Raw genomic sequence first — 15147 nt, 5'->3', positions numbered from 1 at the left:
TCTTTTCATTTGATCGTCAACTGGTCTGCCCCATGCCCTGGCCTTTGAATACTTGGTATGTCAATCCTCATGACCACCACATTTGTGCACCAATTAGAAAGCGAAGGGCTTCTTCATTATTCAAGAACAAACTTTCTTCCTCTCTTCAATCTCTAAAATTCTTACAACTAATAAAAGGAATTCAGTTTTATTTTTTAAACAAGTGATTCAATTATTTTTCTTGCAGTCCAGGAAATGTAGGTAAGTCACTGCAAGCAACTTAGAAAATATCACTGCAAATTATTCTCTTGAAATTCTTCCAAATGGAAGGTTTTAAACCAATGAGCCAAAGGTTACCTCATCTGCGAAGTGCTGGCCCAAGAACACAAAATTAATCCTTTTCATTTTGGTACGTGCTGCAAAATGATATGGATTCCCACCATGTTCTCTCCAACAACTAACAAATTTTATGTTGAAAGGACACAAAATCCAGTCTGAAACTATATATTGTTTAATGAGCAGAAATATTAAAATAAAAGCAAGAACAATGTGAAGACTGTGTCTTTTTGCTTTTCTGTGTTTTGATTATTCAATGAACTGGGAAAAGAACTGTTTTACAAGCCAAGGATTGTAAAAATTGCTGCACCTTTTAAAATCAAGTAACCTGATGCTTATTGTAAATACTGTGTACAGTACGTAGCTACTGTTCAAGCAGTAGTGGAAGCCTGGCATCCAGAAGAGCTTGGCGAAAATGGTGTGTACAAATGGAGTTCCAACTGCCAACAAGTGGTTGATTGATTTGTTGACTAGTAACCAGTTATCAGCAACAAGTGGTTGATCAGTCTGTTGACTAGTTACCATTTTTCAGCAACAAAAGCCTTCTCTTTACTGTATGATTGGCTCCCAAGCATTTGAACATATTGGGTGAACATGCTGGCAGAAATCATTGGACCCCTGGTGGAGAAGAAGATGTTTCTTCTTTGCAGTAAAGGAAACACGTTAAGCCTGAAGAAAGCCAGTTCATTTTTTCCCTCAGCAGTTGCTTTATGTTTTGGCTCTTAACCAATATGTAAGAGACTTTATAAGTATGATCCAACCATCTTGTACTTTGTTCATGCAAGTGAAAATATCTGGAAAGAGAAAAACAAACAGCATGTCCTGACAAGGCAAAATAACTACTTCAGTGGGCCCGATGTACAGTGACCATTGGACTGACTTTTCAGTTTTTCCCTCCACCCATCACACCCATTTTTTCCTTTGCCTGTATAGTGTGAGTGTCTGTAGAAGAAGTGTTTACAAGTGGGTTGAAGTTTTAACTAGTAGTTCTATGTCAATGGTTCACAATGATTTATTCTTCGCTAGAATCTATTTATTTGCATTAAATATAATTTTTTATTAAGCACAGAAACCTGATCGGTATTTCTAACATCTTAGGTCTAAAAGGCTGAATTATGGATAATTTAAAAGTCTTTAACTTTTGTGATGACTCCGTGAATAGCGGGCTTGATTTTCGGTGTGTTACCCCAAAGAAGTGTAACAACATTTGGGGTCTTATCTGGGATTGATTTAAAACATAGGCAACTGGATTTGGGTATGGTGTTAGCGAATAATGTAGATGAATGAAACAACAATTTCTGAACTACATTTAAGACATGACACCGCTGTGATATTATAGACTTCAGAACTTTAATAACTGTTCATGGACTGAATGTATCAACAAAAGATAAATTATCAGACACAACAATAACTCTGTCTGAAATAAATTGTTAAGGAACAAAGACAAGCTGTTAACTGGACACTCAAACAATTAGTCATGTCTTGGTGAGATTACATTAACAAAACTGCTTTGATATGTGCTTGATAAATCGGATGCTTTATTGCCACAAGGAAACTGCTCCCCTGCAGAAGAATTTAAGGAGTTAACTATAGGAAAGCTGTGTCTACAAATAGACAGTTAAGGCCAAATGTAACAAAAAGCAGATAAACTACTTTTGATAAGAAGGCAAGCTGCAAATTTGCAATAGTTTGGATGAAATGGCTTTTAAAAAGTCATTAATGTATCACCTCAGAGACTGAAGGACAAAAATCTGTATAAGAATCGAATACCAACACAATTCAACAACAGATCTTCAAAGAACAACACTGCGCAAGGGTCAAACCCTGGACACTCCCCACAGCAACTCCCCCCATTTCACCATTAATTGTTAATAGCTAAGTTGGGTTGCAGGCTTATACTTGTTTACTTGAGGGGTCTTACTTTTGGTTGCTACATACAATAATATTTGTGTTATTGTTTCAGTACTCGATTGTGACATTTCTTAATAAGTAGACTAAATTAAAGGTAACTTCTGGTTACCCACAACACTGGAAATGGCAAGGGAGGTTCTGCAGGGGGAAGAGTTGTCCAATTGTTTGGCAATTGGTGGGTAAATGGCTGGTAGCATTGTCTGTAGAAGCTATGAAGGCAGAAATATTGGAGGTACTAGCATGGCACTTGGGGTTATAACAAAGAAATACTAAAGAGACCAAGTTCTCAGAGCAGTGAAACATTAGTATCAGATATATTTGGATAGATCAAAACAGCTCGAGCACAAAGAGAATTAATACATTTGAAGATGGAATTCCAAAGGGAAAATATAAGGAAAGAAAATAGAATTGAAAAGAATGGAAATGAGAAACTAGAATTAGAACTGTAAAGAAAAGGGAAAGTAAAGGAATATGAATATCACTTTAGAATGATGTATTTGAAACAGGAGATGTCATATACTGATGCAGGCCTTCATGGGGAGAATATTGATCATAATTTGTAGTCCAAATTACGTTTGCACAGGCCTTACTGAAATTTAAGAAAAAGGGTATGGAGGCATTCTTTGTGTCATTTCGAAAAACAATGAAACAAATCAGAATACAGGACATTGCTTTTGCAGAATAAGTTGATAAGTAAAAGCGCAGGAACCTTATGCCCCATTGTAAGAGAAGGTTTTTTTTTAGATATTATGACAGTGTAAAGAAAACTATACTGGCTGCACACAATCTAGATCCTGAGCCACGAAAGTAAAGGCTTTGGAATTTAAGGAAACAGCTGGGACAAACCTGTATTGAATTCAAAATAGTTCAGCAAAGTAATTTTGACACTAGATATCAGCATTAGAAACTGAAAACATGTACATAGCTCTTAAAAAGATTATTCTCCTGAAAGATTTTAAAAATTCACAACTTTCCATAATGAGAACCCTTATTGAGGCTGAAAGCATTTGCAGTTGTTATTAGGCAGCAATAAAGCTGCAATAAAGCTAATCCATAAAACTAAACCTTTTTTCCATTACTCTCATAAATTCATGTGGTATCTAAAATGAGAGAGTGGATGGTAGGCAAGGTAAGGAATTGATACCCAGAAATGTCAAAAGATCTCCTCCTCAGATCAGAACAGACAGTACTGAGTGTGGAGGTGAAAATCAGAAGCTGAGGTCTTCCCATTGTACAGGATGGGACACATTCAAACAGAATGCTGGAAGTTGTGGTGGAAGTCTGTGGGACATATTAGGGCTCATAAGAATGGATCAGATCTAAACTAACTACAACTAAGAGAGTGGAAGTAAACACTGCTGAGAGCCCAAAAGTAGCACATTGGGTATGTGAGAGATATGAAGGGTTTTTATTTAAAGGGAAGATAAACCCTTATTCCTCAAATGGAGCATCTTAGCCTTTAGCAATATTAAGGAAATCAAGGGCTCTTGCTGGAGAGGGATTTAGTTTTCCCTCCAAGGGTGTTCAATGCAGGCCAAAGAGTTAGTAAATGGGATAGATTAGAGAGTATGTTCTCATTCCATTGTACAAGGTTCATTTGGGGTCTGACTTGTTGTCTGGATCAGTGCTTGTTTTGGTAATTAAGCAATCACCTATAGATGGGAGTGATTTACTTCTGTGGAATGATTAGCAGGACAGAAAGTTATAATTTGGGCCATATTCACAGAAAGTCCAATTTAGGCTAAAGAGATGGAACCATTGCAGGAACAGTTTCTGGGTATGTTTTCATCATGTGTAGTGACTAGAGCAATTGCTAAATAAAGTCCATCTTCAGAGGTCACAGTAGTATCACAAGCAGATGTTAGCTGAAAATCTATTTAAAAATGAGGATAGTTCAAAAGAAGCGTTTGGCATGCCTCCTTGTTATTGAGGCACAGGAAGCAAATCCACACTTAAGAAAGTTAACACGGACAGTTCACACTGAAGCTGAGGCAGAAGGAGTTCCAGAATGTTATTGCATTGAAAGCAAAGTTCTGTTGAGGAAGTGGAGACGTCTCAATAGATCTGTGAGTGAAGAATGTAACAAGAACAGGATGTAGTTTATTGTACGATAGTAATCAGGTGCAAGTTACTTTAGTAAGAATAATATTGTTACCAAGACTATAAGGATAACATTCTTTTCAAGATCCTAAGATATTTTACCCTTCCCTACCCGATCAGATTAGATAGAGTTTAAAGTAGTCTGCATAGTAACTCTTTCACAACCAATATTTTATGCAAAATGGCCAACCTAGATAATTGTAAATCACTTCTGCTTGTGTATTAATGTCCGGTTAATCACTTTTGTTAATGTACATTTATGTCTTTATTTAGGGTTAGGAGACAAAGCTGGTGGCTATTAGTTTTCTGTAAACAAATAAATAAGAAATGAGTTTGTTTCCCAGCCAATGCATGGTAAACCTCAAATGACCGTTGTGGTGTAGAGGTAGTGTCCTCACCTCTGAGTCAGAGGGTCTGGATTCAAGTCCCACCTTCCAAGCAGATATGTGTTATAATCACATGAGGGTGGTTCGTGTGTGGAATGAATTTTCTGATCAAGTGATGGATCCCAAACTCAGTTACATCATTTAAAAGACACATTAATAAGTACATGATTAGGGAAGGCTTGGAAAGATATGGGACAGGAACAGCAGATGGGACTAGTTTAGTTTAGGATTATGTTTGGTGTGGACTGTTTGGACCGAAGGGGCTGTTTCTATGCTGCATGATTCTATGATTTTTTTTCTGAACAGGATGATTTTTATTCCCATCTGAAAAGGATGATTAAGAATATTTCCATGTAGAAAATAACTGTGACACTGGGTCTGGGAATGAGAGAAATATGACAGATTAAGTCATTTAACTGTCTCTACAAAAGATATGTGGATTGGTTTAAAACACACTAATTAGATTGACTTCTGCTAACATGATGTTAGCAGATGGATTCTTCTCAATAATCAGTTACAGATTCTTTAATTTTAATTTGACCTTGCTGTTATATGCAACACTAAAGTTAAATATTGAGATCTTTCTTAGTGTAATTCTACTCTCCTACCTCTCACAGGAGCTACACATCAGCTCATTGAATGTACTCTTCTGTCCGAAATAGATGAGCCCATTCTAACTTTAATCTGTTTGTAAAACCATGGCATCACGAGTACAACCACCGACAGCTCTCCTCAAAACCTTCTGAACGAAGTATAAGTTTAGAACAATTTTTGCAAAATTAATGATTTTGAACTGCTGTTGTTGAAAGAGAATATATTGCAATATTAAATATGCAAATAATGTTATATGTCTGACTTCTTTGAGCAAAGTTTTGCATTGATATAGCTGGTTCTTGAACATACATTTTGCAGGTGCCATCAATAGGTTTGATCTGTTTTCCAGCTCATCTGAGGGCATATGATTGTTTCCTGTTGGAAGGGATAAATGTATTCATTGAACATAGACCTTTGCAGGCAATTACCCCCCAAAATTAGAAGAATTGCATCACAGTTTCACATAAAATTCAAGCGCTTATCTAAAGTTAAGTACTGACTGTACTGTATAAACCGCTGCAGGATTTTGCTGAACATTGGTGGTCAGAAGAGTCACATTATTGCTGGTAATCAGATTCAGCAGATTTAATGTCCATGCACAAGGAGACTGTAAAATAACTGATAGCCTCCCAACATGACAGTTTGTTGATAAGTGAATGTCTAATCACTTTAAGGTGTCTCCATTGCATGATTATTGTCAGCATAACTGCCCTGATAGCTTTGTTGATTTACCCACTAACCTAAATGAGCAAACAGAGTTGTACAGACCAGAAGGTGCCAGGCTCAGTCTAGCAATTGTGCAAAATTAGCTGATCTCAGCTGTAGAGCAGTGAAGGTTCTTCAGTTTGTATCATCACCATTGAGCTGGATAGGAGAGTGAAATAGTATGTGTGTGCACAGAAGGTGAGGATAGTATTCAGCTCAGCTGTGATTTCTCTCTATCACTCAGTCGCAAGGCCACTGCCACTCACTGTTCTAGCTCACAGTGAGGAGTTAGAAAAAGCATAGCAGGTCAAACAGCATCAAAGGAGCAAGAGAGTCGACCTTTCAGAGTCAACTTCATTGAGTCCTGATGAAAGGTCTTGCCCAAAGCGTCGACACGCCTGCTCCTCTGATGCTGCTGGACCTGCTGTGCTTTTTCCAGCTCCATATTTTATTATCTCTGACTTTCCAACATCTGCAGTCCTCACTATCTCCATAATGAGGAGTAGACACTTAGGACTGTAGGTGATAGGCATGGAATTACAGGTCAACAACACATATCTCCAGAATAGAGAATGGGGCCTAGAAATAGAAAAACATACTTGCTGGTGACTATCTGACTTTGACTTGTTCTTACGTGATTTGTATTCCCAGGCATTATTGTTGAACTAAACACTTTTACTTTCAGGCACCTACTGCCAGCATCAAGCAGTAAAGCTCATTCCATGCTGTCCTAGCATTGTGCTCTCAGCTATAAAACAGCTTTTCTTATTAAATCCATTTAATAAATGTAACAATTTTCCATTTCCCACATTAGCCATTCTGTGGCACCTCTGACTAAGGGTGCTAATGAGGCCAATTATTATAACATTCTGATGTTGGCCTGTACACATTAGGAACTGGATTGAGAGTGTTCAAGCTCATTTCATAAAGGATTTTCTATGCCCAGGTTTGCAGAATTGTTACAGAGCAGAAAAAGACCCTTCAGCCCATTGTGTCTCAGCTGATTCTTCAAATGAGCTTCTCATTTAATGAAATTAGTAAGTATCTAAAATGCATTCCACTGCACCACAAATTGAATCCAAAAGCTTCATTGGACCTCAACTTTAATTGCAATCCCAGAATTGAAAGGACAATGTTTCACCCAATGCACTTGTAACATTATGCGATTGAGAAGGAACGTAAGCAGCTCCAAGGGTCTACACACGATGAGTGGTGTGACGTACAATCCATAGCATTAACTTTCAGTTTTGGAACTTGCCGCCACACACAAACCTTGGAAATTCATGCAGAAGAAAAATAAATTAGCGGAAATGCTGTTTGTAAGGATATGATGTTTTGGGACTTTATCTTTACATTCAGAGTAATTGAATTCTATCTGACAATAAACCTGGGTATTTTAATTGTTAGGGAAAGGTAAGCTTCGATTATTTTACTGAGTATTTGAACTTTAAGACAATAATAAAGGATTTTGAGTTTACCGTGTCTAGACTTAAAATCTCCCAAATTCCCAGAAAGGTGGTCTTGCAGTCAGTTTGTAAACAATTGTGTGGCAGACTGTCAAGTTCCTTTCAAAGATGAACAGGAGTTGAAATCAAAGATAGCTAATTAGAATTTCTACCTTGATGTGTTCATGTCTCCCTGGGGAAGAGCTACTTTTGAGATCAGGTTACCGGCTTTTTTATAAGAGAATGAATATCACAGACAGTAGTGTGAATTGAAGTCTTAGAGCAACAGAGAAAGATAGTTAGTCTTCTACCTGAAATGGAGAAAGTGCTATTTTTCACCATGTAGAATATGTTTGGGAACTTGTGCTCAGAATAAAGAGGCTGAGTATGTAAGGATTTAAAGGTGGATGGAAGATTCATTCAGTTTGGGCTAGAAAGAAGGGACCTCCATTTTAACCCTCACAGGGAAAATTAATCCTAGGATTAGAAGCTACCAAACTGGAGAAATAAAAAGATGTGATACATTTGAAGCCTGAGAAACTCTGGACTGTTTGCTAAAAGAACTTCAATTCGTAGGAAGTGTGATGTATAATAATTATTAAAATTCTATTATTTATCATGTGATTTGCTGACAAAAGGAAATATTTATTTGTATATTTTTAGTCAGTTTGGTCAGTTAAAACATGAAATTCTGATAAATCATACTTGTAACAAGAAGTTTGAACTTTTCTTTTAAATGTTATTGATTTCTACATGGACAACACACAGTCCTTTAGGATTATTGTAATACTGTTAGTTCAGTTGGCTTCATTGTGATAAGTTCAGTAACTTCTTCAAAGCAACACATTGGTAGAGATATAATCATCAATACAATGTTAATTCAGCCATCTCAAGTAATCAGGCTCAACAGAGATGCTTTTAGTGTACTCCAGTGTAGATGGCCCCAGATACAAGGATATTATGCAAATATAGACTAACTGGTTTCCAGATAAATATAAACAGCAGAGGGATTTACCAATTTATGAGTCTCCTTATCTGCCAGTAGAGTTCCTTCTTTGACTTCTGAAATATGCTGCCACAGTTTTATGGGTTTCTCTATACTATCATGTTTCTGTTCTCCTAAACAGGCTTGATAGACATCTGTTGAAATTCAGCACACACACACACATACACATACACACACAGGTAAACAGGCAACACAGAACTGAAAGTAGAAATAAGAGAATTGTTTAGCCAGGATCACTTTAATTCAGCTCATCTTGTGCTACTGGTGGAATCCAACGTGGGTTCAGTTGCATCATATGATAACTTAACATTTCCTTTGAAATGCCTCCTTCAAAAATATAAGAATTACACCTGAAATATTAAAGTTGGTCAAAATTCTTGTATTTCTAACTGCTCTGAGGAGTGCTCCATCTTTATCACCTGAATGCAAGAGTTTAGTTTGCCAGTGAAAGCTTTACATTTTTCCACATTGTCCACTGGCACAAATTAAGAAAATCCAGTCCTATTGAGAAATTCCATTGCTGGTTTTCCACAGCAAAGCTGGGCTCAGTGTGTGTGAATCAGGCTGGCAGAGCTGCAGAGAGCTCCTCAGTAATTCTGGCTGACAGTGATGTAGATATACAGGTACAAATGTTTTTGAGCAAACCATCTGCTGCTACTGCTGTTTCTCAATGGAAGCCACACTGAATTTTCTTGGTCATGCTTCAGGAAAGAATGTATCACCTTAACTGACCAAAATAAAAAAGGTAAGGGGCTTTTATACCATGACTAAGGAATGACGAGGTATTTCCATATGTTGGTAAATATACTGTGATTGTGAGAAATCTGTTGAAATTTGTCCAGAAAGCTATTTCACAGAAATACTTACCTGCTAATTTGTTTGAATTAATTTTGAGCTTTTTAGTTTAAAATCTGAAAGGCTTACATACAGTTATGTTAAAGAGTCATGCGAATAATAAGATACTTCTCTAGTCAGTTCTTTCTCGTACACATAATGTAGGTTATTTAAATGTTTATTCTTTTTGTCAGACAAATAGGCTGCATGGATTTACAGCAACCACCCAAAGCCTGCAACAGCTCCTTAGTATAAGACAAATAAAAATCTTTCACGTGTTGCGGTTAGGGCATTGTCCTGAGCTTGTTGACTCTTAGCACTGTCTGAACGCCACATTTGCTTAGCTGGGCAGTCAGGAATTGCTGCTCCACCTATTTAGTGAAAATTGAACTCAGAAGGTGAAGAAGTGGGAGGATAAGGAGTGGGTGGTGGTAGGAGAGAGGCAAGTGTCAGTGATCTTTTAAGACAAGGTTGATCTCATGTACACTGAGTCCAGTACCACATTACATAGCACACTGAACCTTTTCAATCTCCACTTCACATAGTAAAAAGCTTTGATGGCCGTTATAAGTGTACCACTGTCACATGCCAGTTTTTCAGAAACTACTGATCTTGGTGTACATCAGTCTCCTTCCCTGAAACAAAGAGCAGTATTTGGCTGGTCAGAATTAGAAAAATTAATGGAATTAGTGTAGGTAATTCTGGACTAAATTTTTTTGAAGATAGAAAACAGAACATATTAGTATGATTTAGACAAGAAGATTAGAATGTCTAAATAGTTACTATAGCAACAGAATCAGATTGTTTAAGATGGTGGAGTTGTGGGCATCGCTGCCCTCTTTATTGCCAAGTTGAACTCCGATGCAGAAAAAGGATCATCATTTGGAATGTGGTGTCTGAAGATCATGGATTTCTACAACATGGAGAGAGAACAAAGTGGAGATTTATAGGTTAACTCCCCTTTAGAAATGAGAAAGATCAGCGTGAAGATGAACAGCAAATTAGAATTTTCTGAACTCTGTGCGAAGGGTGGAGATTCCTCCAGAGAATTCTCAACAAAGCCTTTTGACTAACTTTTCCTCATTAGCAATTTGTTTACAGACCATAAGCTTAGTTGGAAGCCAGCTTCTTTTAATACAACAAGATCAGGAGTTATAGGTAAATAATAAAAATGGATTCTCAGAATGTGTTTCCGTCTGTTCTTCACACTAGGAAAGAATTGTCAAAACCATTTTCACTGATAGACAAAATGGGGTGGGCCATGAGTTGCACTTGTGTAAGTCACAATCCTGCCAGGACATTTAAAACTAGGATAGAGCCTAAATAGATGCAATTTTTGTTACTGCATGTGAGTGTTGCGCCCAGTGTATATATGGGTCACCATAAACTTCTGGACAAGTTGTAAAAGTTTCTGAGATATCTTAAAATTATCTTAAATAATTGCTTGGTAGTACACAACTTAAGAATTGCTAAAAGAATGTAAAAGATGAAAGCTTTTCATTTTGCAGTCAGTCAGAACTAGGAGGCAAGAAACAGACTTGAACAAAGGGATGTCATTATATACAGCATGAGAAGAGTCTTCTGATTGGCTGTGCCATCATTGGCATGGAAATGAGGGAGAACAGTTAACTGTCAATCTTAATTCTCAGGCCAAGCAAGTAGATTCTCGTGGATCAGATATTGCCATGGGGCGCAGCAAAGATTGGCTGACTCTCTGACCCTTTTTTTGAAAATGGTGCATTGTAGTAAAAGTTCCTTCTGCCTACATATGACAGGGTCCCATAAATTTTTATATATAGCTTCTAGCATGTGCAAATGCATTACACTGGGATGCTGACTGATGATCTTAAATTGTTTTCTTATGTAATTCTTAGCACCATTTGATTATTTAATAAATGATTTTCAATGTCAGGATTACATCCAATAGTGGATATACTTTCCCAATACATATGTTGATCAGTAAACATAGGCATGCAGTCAGGAGTATTTTGCTTGTGCAGAATTCTTCAAACCTAGTCATAAGTTCCACTTCACAAAAAGAAATTCTCATCTAACTATAATGGTAGCGTGTGATGGGGGGAATGGGGGAGGTTAGGGAGAGGAGTGCTGTTGTGAAATTAGTAGAATATATCTGTGTGGTCCCTCAGGATGATCAAATCCTTGCTTTGTGCAGACAAATGAGGTACAGGACAGATTGCGACATACTCATACATGCAGTAACTCTAGCAGATGAAGAAAGTAGGAGAAATGTGGGCATGGCACTATCGCACAAACAGTGACAGAGGAGCAGCAGCAACAACTATGGCTGGTGCCGCAGTAACTGACCAGGAGTTGACAGATTCAACACAGAGGAAGGCAGGTGAAGAGCAGGAGAGAACGCTATAGGATCTCACAGCAAATTCATTAACAAGTTATTTGTGAATTACCACTGCATATGTCAACTTTTAACAGTAGCATCACAATTCTTCCTGATTATACCCATCCCCAAGAAGATAGAATGCCAACATGAAATATCAATTATCATTAGTAAGGTTGAATCTTGCACTGTCATCATCTCGTGTTCACCATTGTCCACAGATTAACCTTGATATCCTTTAAAATCTGGGCAAATTTCTGGAGGCTGACAAATAACCAGAGTAGACTCACCTTCTAGGAGAAAGTGAGGACTGCAGATGCTGGAGATCAGAGCTTAAAAATGTGTTGCTGGAAAAGCGCAGCAGGTCAGGCAGCATCAAAGGAACAGGAGAATCAATGTTTCGGGCATAAGCCTTTCTTCAGGAATGAGGAGCATGTGCCAAGCAGGCTAAGATATAAGGTAGGGAGGAGGGACTTGGGGGAGGGGCGTTGGGAATACGATAAGTGGAAGGAGGTTAAGGTGAGGGTGATAGGCCGGAGAGGGGGTGGGGGCGGAGAGGTCGGGAAGAAGATTGCAGGTCAAGAAGACGGTGCTGAGTCTGAGGGTTGGGACTGAGATTTCTCCAGCTTTCTCATTTCCCCTCCCTCCACCTTATCTCAGTCCCAACCCTCAGACTCAGCATCGCTTTCTTGACCTGCAATCTTCTTCCCGATCTCTCCGCCCCCACCCCCTCTCCGGCCTATCACCCTCACCTTAACCTCCTTCCACCTATCGTATTCCCAACGCCCCTCCTCCCTACCTTTTATCTTAGCCTGCTTGGCACACCCTCCTCATTCCTGAAGAAGGGCTTATGCCGGAAACGTCGATTCTCCTGTTCCTTTGATGCTGCCTGACCTGCTGCGCTTTTCCAGCAACACATTTTTAGACTCGCCTTCTGCCCATCCAAGGTATACCCAAAATGTTGATGGGGCAATATGATATGAGCTAAAACAATGTGAATGAAAGCTCAGACTCTGTTGTTAAGATTTCATGAATCAATAGAAATGCAGTGATTGGCAGGTCTAAGCTACACGTGTGCTGGTCACACCATCTATTTCCTTCCATATGGGCACCACTGGCACATCATGACCATTGTGTGTGACATCGATACCATGGAAGTGGAAATTCTGAGTCTCTCTATCAACCTATGTTCTTTACCTCCTAGCACACAAGCTTACAACAGCCACTGTGCCTGACTGCCTTTCGCACAGCACTCAGTAGAACAACACCATATAGACTATATTTTCTCCAGAAGTCAGATCATCATGACTGCCTCATGCACTAATTGTAGGAATATTGTTAAGAGCTTTGAAGAGCTAGAGACATACAGAGGTACAAGGCTAATGTTAGCCCTTTATATTATTCAAAGTGATGTACCGAAACATGACAGAACTGGGCTTTGCTGGTACCTTCTTTCACCAGGTCTGTGTGCCATGTGATCTGACATCACGATGATTAGAGTAGCTATTGGAGTATTAGTCCAATTAACTGTGGGCGGCATGGTGGCACAGTGGTTAGCACTGCTGCCTCACAGTGCCGGAGACCCGGGTTCAATTCCGCCTCAGGCGACTGTCTGTGTGGAGTTTGCACATTCTCCACGTGTCTGCGTGGGTTTCCTCCGGGTGCTCCGGTTTCCTCCCACAGTCCAAAGATGTGCAAGTCAGGTGAATTGGCCATGCTAAATTGCTCGTAGTGTTAGGTAAGGGATAAATGTAGGGGTATGGGTGGGTTGCGCTTCGGCGGGTCGGTGTGGACTTGTTGGGCCGAAGGGCCTGTTTGCACACTGTAATGTAATCTAATCTAATCTAATCTAACTGGCTACACTGCACCTATGGGTCAACAAAATATAATGGAATGACTCTGTACATCTGCACATCTTGCTGGACAGGTATCTTATTTGAACATCGGGATAAATATTCAGCCAGATATTCACTGGCACACAGTTTGCATGTATTCAATCACTAAGAGGTGGCCATCTGTATCCAATCTCCATTGCCGCTGCTAAGAACCTGGTAGTTTCTTGTTACATAGTAATGGAAGCTGTTAGTGTATGATGATGAATGAACAAATCCATTGAAAAAAGTGCATTTATTTACAAGTTGCATGAATCTAACTACTAACATAATGACAGTAAATGACGCTATTATGAATCCATCAATGAATGAGTTGCTGGTCCCTGTGTTGCCTTAGATGAGGTGGAGGATGATTATTCCCCTCTTCTGCTTTGGAAGTGGATACAATTACAGCATTTAAAAGGCATTTGGGTAGGTATAGAGGGAGCTGGGCCAAATGCTGGCAAATAAAACTAGGACAGATTTGGGATGTCTGGTTGCATTGGTGAGTTGGACCGAAGGGTCTGTTTCTGTGCTATATGACTCTATGACTCTGTATACCATTGAGGTGCACGGTAGCTGACTTTTCATGCAGGAAATTCGCTGGAGAATTGCATGAGACAGCAAGCTCTGCATTTGTGCAGGGACATTTGTTGTCATTGGAGATGTAGCTCAGCATGAGTATTCTAATGGAGAGGTTCAAGGAACCTGTAGAACTCGAGAATGTCATGATGTTTTGGAATTCCCCTCTTTCTTTCCATCTCCAAAGTGCTAGGCTTGCTTTCAGGCAGGTTTGATGGGGCTTGCAGCAATCGTCCCTTCCAGCCAGCAGCAGGCATGTCCTGTTGCATGTGCATAGCTCCTTGTGTGCTCCTTGGACATCAGCACTCAGTCAATGAACAGCCTGCTCCAAGCTTCTGATGAAGCTTGAAACCTTTGCATGGATTCTGAATGGGTTTCTCTATATGATTGACCATTCTTTAATGGGTGGAATTTATGCAGTCAAGCCTGTGAGAACAGTTGAATTCATCCAACAATAGACCTCTCGACGTGAAGTACATGACCTCGTATTGCCTCAGAGAGCTATGTTCGGTGCCTGCCCATCTGCTTCACCCACTGTGCCACACGAGGTGCTTTCTGAGGCCAGACAGCAATGTCCAAAGTGCAACATTATACTTGTCCTCCCACGGTGGAGGATTGTACATGGTGTCTCTGATCCAGACAACTCCTCCTGCACTCTGGAGCAGTGTCTTCATCAGGTATCACCAATTTTACATGTGCCAAATCCCTCTGACTGTGTTGGCAGAGTATTAGCTGGTCTGATGTGACATTGCTCCCTTGGTCATCTCTTCTTTCTGTTGGAAATGCATTGCTGGAAAAGCGCAGCAGGTCAGGCAGCATCCAGGGAACAGGAGAATCGACGTTTCGGGCATAAGCCCTTCTTCAGGCTTATGCCCGAAACGTCGATTCTCCTGTTCCCTGGATGCTGCCTGACCTGCTGCGCTTTTCCAGCAACACATTTCCAGCTCTGATCTCCAGCATCTGCAGACCTCACTTTCTCCTCTTCTTTCTGTTGCCCAATTTAGAATTTGTCCAAGGTGAGGGTGGGGGTGTTGTTAAGTTG

At 39.5% G+C, this 15147-nt stretch overlaps 1 protein-coding gene across 2 annotated transcripts in view; it reads left to right on the top strand.

The window, feature by feature from the left end:
- Positions 1-15147, top strand: part of drp2 (dystrophin related protein 2) — a 518740-nt gene that overhangs the window by 129652 nt on the left and 373941 nt on the right. Inside the window, exon 1 of one of the 2 annotated variants that reach the window (XM_087992121.1) lies at positions 9085-9207. The exons of the other annotated variant lie outside the window; for it this stretch is intronic. The gene's annotated coding sequence lies outside the window, so the exon portion shown is untranslated. Of the gene's footprint in view, positions 1-9084; positions 9208-15147 lie in introns of those variants that run through there. 2 annotated transcript variants of the gene reach the window in all.

Source organism: Chiloscyllium plagiosum, unplaced genomic scaffold, assembly GCF_037043375.1.
Source record: "Chiloscyllium plagiosum isolate Xiang-an unplaced genomic scaffold, Cpla_swu_hap1 HiC_scaffold_11, whole genome shotgun sequence".
Taxonomy (NCBI): Eukaryota; Metazoa; Chordata; class Chondrichthyes; order Orectolobiformes; family Hemiscylliidae; genus Chiloscyllium; species Chiloscyllium plagiosum.
Note: the sequence above shows the minus strand (reverse complement) of the source record. Positions and strands in the feature narration are given on the sequence as shown.